The sequence below is a fragment of the Emydura macquarii genome, unplaced genomic scaffold (genome assembly GCF_026122565.2).
Source record: "Emydura macquarii macquarii isolate MOO-44397 ecotype Brisbane River unplaced genomic scaffold, CSIRO-AGI_Emac_v2 contig_2308, whole genome shotgun sequence".
Lineage (NCBI taxonomy): Eukaryota > Metazoa > Chordata > Testudines > Chelidae > Emydura > Emydura macquarii.
This window is the reverse complement of record NW_027132445.1, coordinates 1,675,592-1,682,580: the sequence shown is the minus strand read 5'-3', so window position 1 is coordinate 1,682,580 and position 6,989 is coordinate 1,675,592. Positions and strand designations below refer to the sequence as shown.

At 41.5% G+C, this 6,989-nt stretch overlaps 1 long non-coding RNA gene across 1 annotated transcript; it reads left to right on the top strand.

The window, feature by feature from the left end:
• Positions 1 to 2,019: 2,019 nt before the first annotated feature.
• LOC137161492 (uncharacterized) lies at positions 2,020 to 3,868 on the top strand. The gene is made up of 3 exons (XR_010922098.1): positions 2,020 to 2,070; positions 2,526 to 2,675; positions 3,740 to 3,868. It is a non-coding gene; the product is annotated as an uncharacterized lncRNA (long non-coding RNA).
• Positions 3,869 to 6,989: the final 3,121 nt, after the last annotated feature.

Genomic DNA, 6,989 nt, shown 5'->3' with positions numbered 1-6,989 from the left:
CCTGCGTTGGAATCTCCTGGCAGACTGGTACTTCTCTGTCATAAGGTTTGTGGTGGTGCTGTGTACATACATGTGAAAAAATGACATCATGTGTCTAGAAGTCCAGATTGTTCTGAACAGAGGAGACAATGTTAACCAGTATAAGGGGAGGTAGCCCAGCCCACTTCAGATTGCAGGTTTGAGTTCACTCATTTCCCCAATGGCTCTTAACATAAAATGGCAGTAGCCAGTGCCTGACTGACCTAGTGGAGTTTGCGTCCACAAGGCATACAGGATGTAGAAAAGAATTGCCTACATTTTGCTCAGCGGGGTTCACTGTGACCATTTGCCAGGGCCCCTATTTTGCCATGCACACCTAACTGACATAATGCTGAATAGATTGCAGCTGTCCTCCTCTTTAACATGGAAGAGCTGCTGATGGAGATTGCAGGATGTGTGCTGCTCATTCTTGGCTAGTCACATCAAGATGGTGCATTGGGACTTAGCTCCTTTTTGAGAGCTATGGCAGCAGAACCTAGTGAAGAGCTCTGTGGTTCTATTTAGCCCACAGGATCTCACTTCAGTCCCCTCTCAATTTAGAAACCATGAATGTCTGCCTCAAACACAAACCTCTGAAAGATTTCTAAAGTATTTTGATAGGCCTGGCAGAAAGGACACATAACATGAAAACCACTTTGTGACTGCTTCATTAAATACATCTGAAATACATGAATAGCAATGTAATTCCAGCATATTTTGGAAAAGCAGAATTCCCGTTGGTCACCTCTAGCATGTTTTATCTGCGTCTTAGTCCAGCCCCAGTGGTGTCAGTAACATCTTCATTGCAGGGTGAAAAGCATTCAGCTGTTGTAGTGACAGCTGTGGCTAATTCAGGTGCTCAGACACCTGTACTTGTGCTGCTCCCATCTGCTGTTGCTTGTTCTTATTCCCCAGCTATGGTGTAGAGAATCTTTACTGATTCCACTTTGAGAATCCATAGATCAACACCAGATGAAGACAATCAGGCCTACCGGAGCTTATCTCCCTCCTAAGATAAATGGAGATGCCTAAAATACTTGTAAAATATATTGCAGTCCAATATCTCTTGTCACCTGAAGAAAAGAAGAGCCTTAAATGTCACCCTGGTTTTGATACCAGCTTGTGGATTGAACATCAGTGTTTTTTCCTTTCAGCAGACACTGATCTCCAGAACTAAACAGATGCTAGGTTTTATATTGTTCCATTTGAACATAATGAAACAATGTTGAAGGAAAATCAAAAGAATTGACTCCATACTTGCCACCTATCTGAAGACCAAGAGTATGTCTACATTGCAATAAAAAACTCCCGGTATGGAGTCTCAAAGTCCGGGTCCATTGACTCAGGCTCACCGGGCTCAGGCTGCAGTGCTAAAATCTGCAGTGTAGACAGTCAGGGTGGGGCAGGTGCCCAGGCTCCAGCCTGAGCCCAAACATCTCTACTACAGTTTTTAGCCCCACAGGTTGAGCGCTGGGAGCATGCGTCAGCTGACCCAGGCCGGCCATGAGTAGACGAACCCCTAGTGATCTGTATTACTTACTAGTATTTACCGTAGGCTGTAGCACTTGTGTGGTACTTCCCTGCTCACATATTGTAGGGTTACGTAGGTGTCTGCAGATCTTGGCAAATCTGTATTTTTAGTTATATTAACTTTATTATGTAGAAGCTAACATTTAGCTTTCTTGTAGTGAGTAATGTTGCAGCATATGTTAGTGTTTATGCTGCATTGGAAATTGATCTCTTGACTAGGAATGGAATTTTATAATTTAGTCATTTTGTTATTTTCCATAGTTTAGAGGCAAAGTTCATTGGGACAGGTTAAATGAGGCAAGTTGCCTGTTTGAAGAAATAATATACCACGTGTCTCTGTGTCTGTGATTGGATGAGTCTGTTCTGTCCAATCAAGACAATCAGCCCAAAGCAGAGGCAGTTTGTTTTTGAGAGAGTGGAAATGTATATGAGGTGGGGCTGCAGTGCATGTTTTCTCTGATTCAGCTGGGGAAATGTGTGTGTTTTGGCAGGGATGCTGATAGCTTTTTCCTGGCTCTGTCTGTGTGTAGTACTCTTCTGCAATTCCTTTTAGAACGATCTTTTTTTATTTAATTTTTAATTTGGACATAACTGAAGTGCTTTTAACTTTTTACATTGGGAAATGAATTTGTTTCACTGAGTTCTGTTGTGCCATCAGACGTGTGTTATTGCCAGAAGCCCGTAGGCAGTTTGATGTAATTTTCCAGTTAGTGGGAAGTGTTTTAATAATAACACTATTAAAAAGAATCCCTGTGTTCTAAATTTTGGATCTGAATTTGGATCCCTTCGCATTGCAGGCGTTTGGGATCCATGGATCAGTTTCAGCCTGTTCTGGATGCCTGGTTGTAAAACTCAGATCTCAAGCCTTCTCTGAGTTCTAGTTATTTGCGTTTGGGGCTGAAGTCTGCACCTATATCCAATCATTGTTTATCTTCTGGTCAAACTAACAGATAACTTCTTTGTTTCCCTGATTGTAGAGTTCTTTTGCATCATCAAGCTAAGGCCTAGAAAGCACAAGTCCTGGAGCCTGAGAGAGTGAGATCTTGTCGACACTGAAGATATGCCTGAATGGTGGTCAGCCACCAGTGTAACTTCTCCATTACCAACCCCTACTTAGTGTAGAGAAGGTAAATTGCTGTAGGGTGCAGCTTGCCCTAGCTTCAAGCAAGGGGTAAGCTCAGGAAATGCCAAGTAACGGCTGTGCCTGTTTACATGAAGAGTTTGCACCGTTACCTGGCCACCAACAACTCTGGTTGGGGCAAACCCCCAGCACAGAGAAGGTCTTAGAGTTTTTAAGTGCACACAGCACATTTTACAGCTGCTGTTCCTGTTACCAGCCCAGCTCATATGTGTCCTCACTCCCTTCCTTTCCCCCACGTTTTTTTGTCTGCTGTAGTTAGGTGTGGCTGCTCTTGGATATGTAAAAGCCAACTGCGCGTGGGAGAGAGAGGGAGTGTCAATTTTTTCCATTTGGTTTCCTTCTTACTACTTACGTTTTACATTGTACATGTATGTTCTGTCTCTAAAATTCACTCTATTCTCTGAAATATTTTTCTTTATTTGATTAAAGTCTTATGTGATTTCTGTGTGCATCACACAGGTCACATTCAGTAATAGCTTTGGTGCAAGTTAATAACTGTGGGCTCCTATGACTTTGTGTGATGTCTCACTCTGACTTCACAATGAAAGAGGGTGTTGTGTAAATATGGGATATTTCATTCATGCAAGCGTGAACATTCTGGCTTGTGATTCCCATGCAAACGCAACCAGGAAAGTTATGGAATTCATTTCAGAGCAGAAACAGGAAGGCTCATGCAGCGCTGTGTGACAAGTGCTGTAGAAGTTTTCAGTTGTTTTGTCCAGTTTTGTTTTGGGTACAATATGGATACATTTAAACTGTGCTCCTGCTTCCATTTTAAAACCATTTTGTCTTCTTGAATATTTCCTCAAACCTTGTTACTTTGGTTTTCTAGGCATTCTTATTCTAGCCCCATCCTCCCCCACACTCCCTCCCTTTCAAATCTAAAGCTCAGCATTCTCAGAAATCTGGCTTCCAAGGTGTTTGCAAGGAGAGATGATTTTTAAAACTAGAAAATGCTGATTGAGGCTGTATGAAATAAACTTATCTAGGAGGTACTACCGCTTGAAGTAATTTCTTACCTTTTTACATTTTTTTTTTTTTAATTAAAAGATTGGGATGCCTCAGGACATAACTTTCAGTGGACTGACCTGATGGAAAAATGAACATGAAATGTATGTATTGAGATATATGTATATGAATTTTTGTATGGCAAGGTTCAAATACGATGGTAGTTCTAAAGACACTGGTATTCCGAATTATGCAGGTGCTTTGGTAGGAGGGAGAGTGCAAAACATGTTTTCTGATGCACATCACAAGGTGCACTGAGGGGTGGGTGGGTGGATATGCTTGAGAGGGAGCAAATTATCCAGAAGTAATATTTTTGAGTTGAGTGCTGAGTAAAAGGGTCCAAAGATGGGTTCACCTGTACTTCCAACTACAACGCACCTACTACCTGGTGCTCTGAAGCAGTAATACTTAATGGCATTATGCCCTATCTGCACCAGGGTAACTCAGAGACCTGTGTATTTAATAAGTCATGTTTGGAAATGAACTTGCAGGTTATAAGATCTTACAATTTGCTTCAATATTATTTCTAAACCAATTTTAAATACGCCTTACTTCATTTTATATAACCGAGTACTTAAAAAGAACCAAACTGATCCACTTGCATAGAATTAAAATGAAAGCCAGCAAGTCCAGTTTACTGGATATTATTTAATGCTGCAAAACTCTTCCATTTAAGATTTATTTTTTCAACATTCACCTTTCTATGGAACAAAATACATTTGAATTTGAACAATGGAACAATCAGTAAAACCATTACTCTAGATTGACACAGATAGAAAAAGCTATCTTTAGCCAGAGAGAACTGAAACTGACAAAGTGATCATGGCATCTATGTTCTTGTTTCTCAGTACTTTTCTCAGTGACTAGACTCTGGGGAAAATCTTCAAATCTTTAAATAAGCAGAATGAAATACTCACTCTGAACTGCATTGTGGAAAGTCCCAATTACTTATTCTGTGCTTGAGCTTCCAATGACATCAGTGGTTGTTCCACCTGCACAGATAATAAGCAGTGTGGAAAAGGACTCTTGTATAGTGCAGGTTGGAAAGAAGAATTGTGTCCTTTTAATAGAAATTCATTGGTTTGGGCAAAATACAGCTTTTATTTCCAGAAAAGGTGGAAAGCATGACTGTCCTAGGGAAGGAATGAGTCTTCCACATATTATTTCTTTCTTTTGAGAGGGAAAAAATTGAAGGACTGTTATATCACTTTTCTGTGGGTGTCCATACTGGACATTGGATACTGTTTGTTCTCAGGGAATGAGTTGATGCCTGTGCAATGTCAGAGTATATCAGCCAATCTTGGTTCTGTTGCACAAATGTTCTGTTAGAACAAGGAAACAATTACATCACTATTGCACCTGCCAACTGAGAAGCTCAAAGCACTTCACAGACACTGTTACATTGAATCTTGCTGTGCCAGTGACAGGTAGCTATTGTTCCAGTTTTTACAAGAGCTGAATGAATAAATCTTAGTGGCTAATTCAATACACAAATTTGGCCTCTTTCCTATTTGTGAATTGTCCAAAAGCCCCTTTTGACTTTTTGGAATGTATTTCTTGGTCAGAATTACCCCCATAATAATTTCTATACGCAATTCTTGCTCTTTGTATTGCCTATGGGAAGCTTATGGTGCATATTTAATACCCGGATTTAGAAATTTGGTTTCCATTGATTCATTTTGATCAGTCACATGGGTGACATGGTATGTTTCTATAACTGCATGTCAAATCAGATTTCGGCTGCAAATATTCCCATTTCTGAGATCACAAATCATGCTTCACTGACATATGCTGCTTTAATAAACATTCCTGCAACTACATTCATTTGTTAGAATGTTCATGAAAAGGGACCACAAAAGGGATGTGAAAGCAAATACATTTAAAAAAAATTGGGTGAATATTTGTAAGGAGTTTTTAGGAGGTGTTTACCTGGCTATAGTTTTTAAAGGGGGAAAACCCAGGCATAAATACTAAGTGAATATTCTAAGGATATACGGCAACTTCGTGGCAAAGTGAGCCATGACTAAAACCTAGCTCTTATATACCACTTTACAACCATAGATCTTGAAGCACTTTGCAAAGGAGGTCAGTATTATTTCCCTTTTACAGACGGGGAAACTGGGACGCGGAAGTGAAGTAACTTGCTCGCAGCCATCGAGCCGGGCAGTGGCAGAATTGGAAATTGAACTCCGATCTCCTGGGTCCCAGCCTAGTACTCGATCCACTAGGCAAGCCTGGGTCTCCTGACACTCAGTCTTGAGCTTAAGCACAGGACAATGCTTTCTCTTTTGGGAGAGGCAGATGTGAAGGAGAATAGATAGGACACAAATGTGAGAGCAAACAAAAGTTCTCAAATCAGTTCAGTGCTTGTATTAACATCTTTATTCTGTTGTCATAAAGCATGAACAGTGTGGTAGACACATTCAATGTAGTTTCTTGATCCCTCTCTGCTCCATGCCATCCCTGAGTTTCAGTACTCAGTGAATTCCGTCACTTGATTACTCATCTCATTCAACTAAGGAGGAGCATGGACAAAACGCGTTGTTAAAAACAACTGTGCATGTACACAACTTCAGAGAAAGATATGCCAGGAAGGAACAATTCCTTACTGCAAATAGTCATATGTTAATATAACCTAGAAATAGGTCTTTGTTTCAGAATGTGTTTCACCATAATGCTCCCCACATTTCCTGAGGGTATATGCTTTCAGCCCTCTGGCCTTCTCCCAGGTGCCCCCTTGCGGTCTCACCTCAGGTTCTCTTTTGGGTCCCCAGTAACTCCATGGAATCTTGCCCTCTAGTTCATCAATGGTTTATTAACAAACATTGTGGGAAAAGTCCCTAACAGAAATCCCACAACATAGTGCGTGTCACCCCCGTGCAAGCAGTCTTTAAGAAAATTACATATTCTCTTGGGCAGTAACATAACATGTACCAACTTCTGGCATCTTCTGCTGTGCATGGACTCTGTCAGTCCTTCTCTGTCCTTCTGCCAGGACAACCACCACAGCCCTTCCTTCTGGAATGCCAACCCGATCTTCCCAGCAAGAACCCCCACAGCCTGTCTGCTGGGAGCATCCTTGCCAGGGGAGCATCCCTCACTCCCCATAACCCCATTGCAATTGCTCTGGGTCCAGCTTTCCAGCCCTGGAGATGTCAGCAGATAAGGTCCTCCGGTGCTCCCTCTATCTTCAGCTCTACCTAGCCTTTGGCTTCAGCTTTCCAGTTTAAAGCCAGCAGGCAACTCCCTCTGCTGCTGCTTCTCCTGCCTTCAGTCCTCTGGCCCTAGTTTT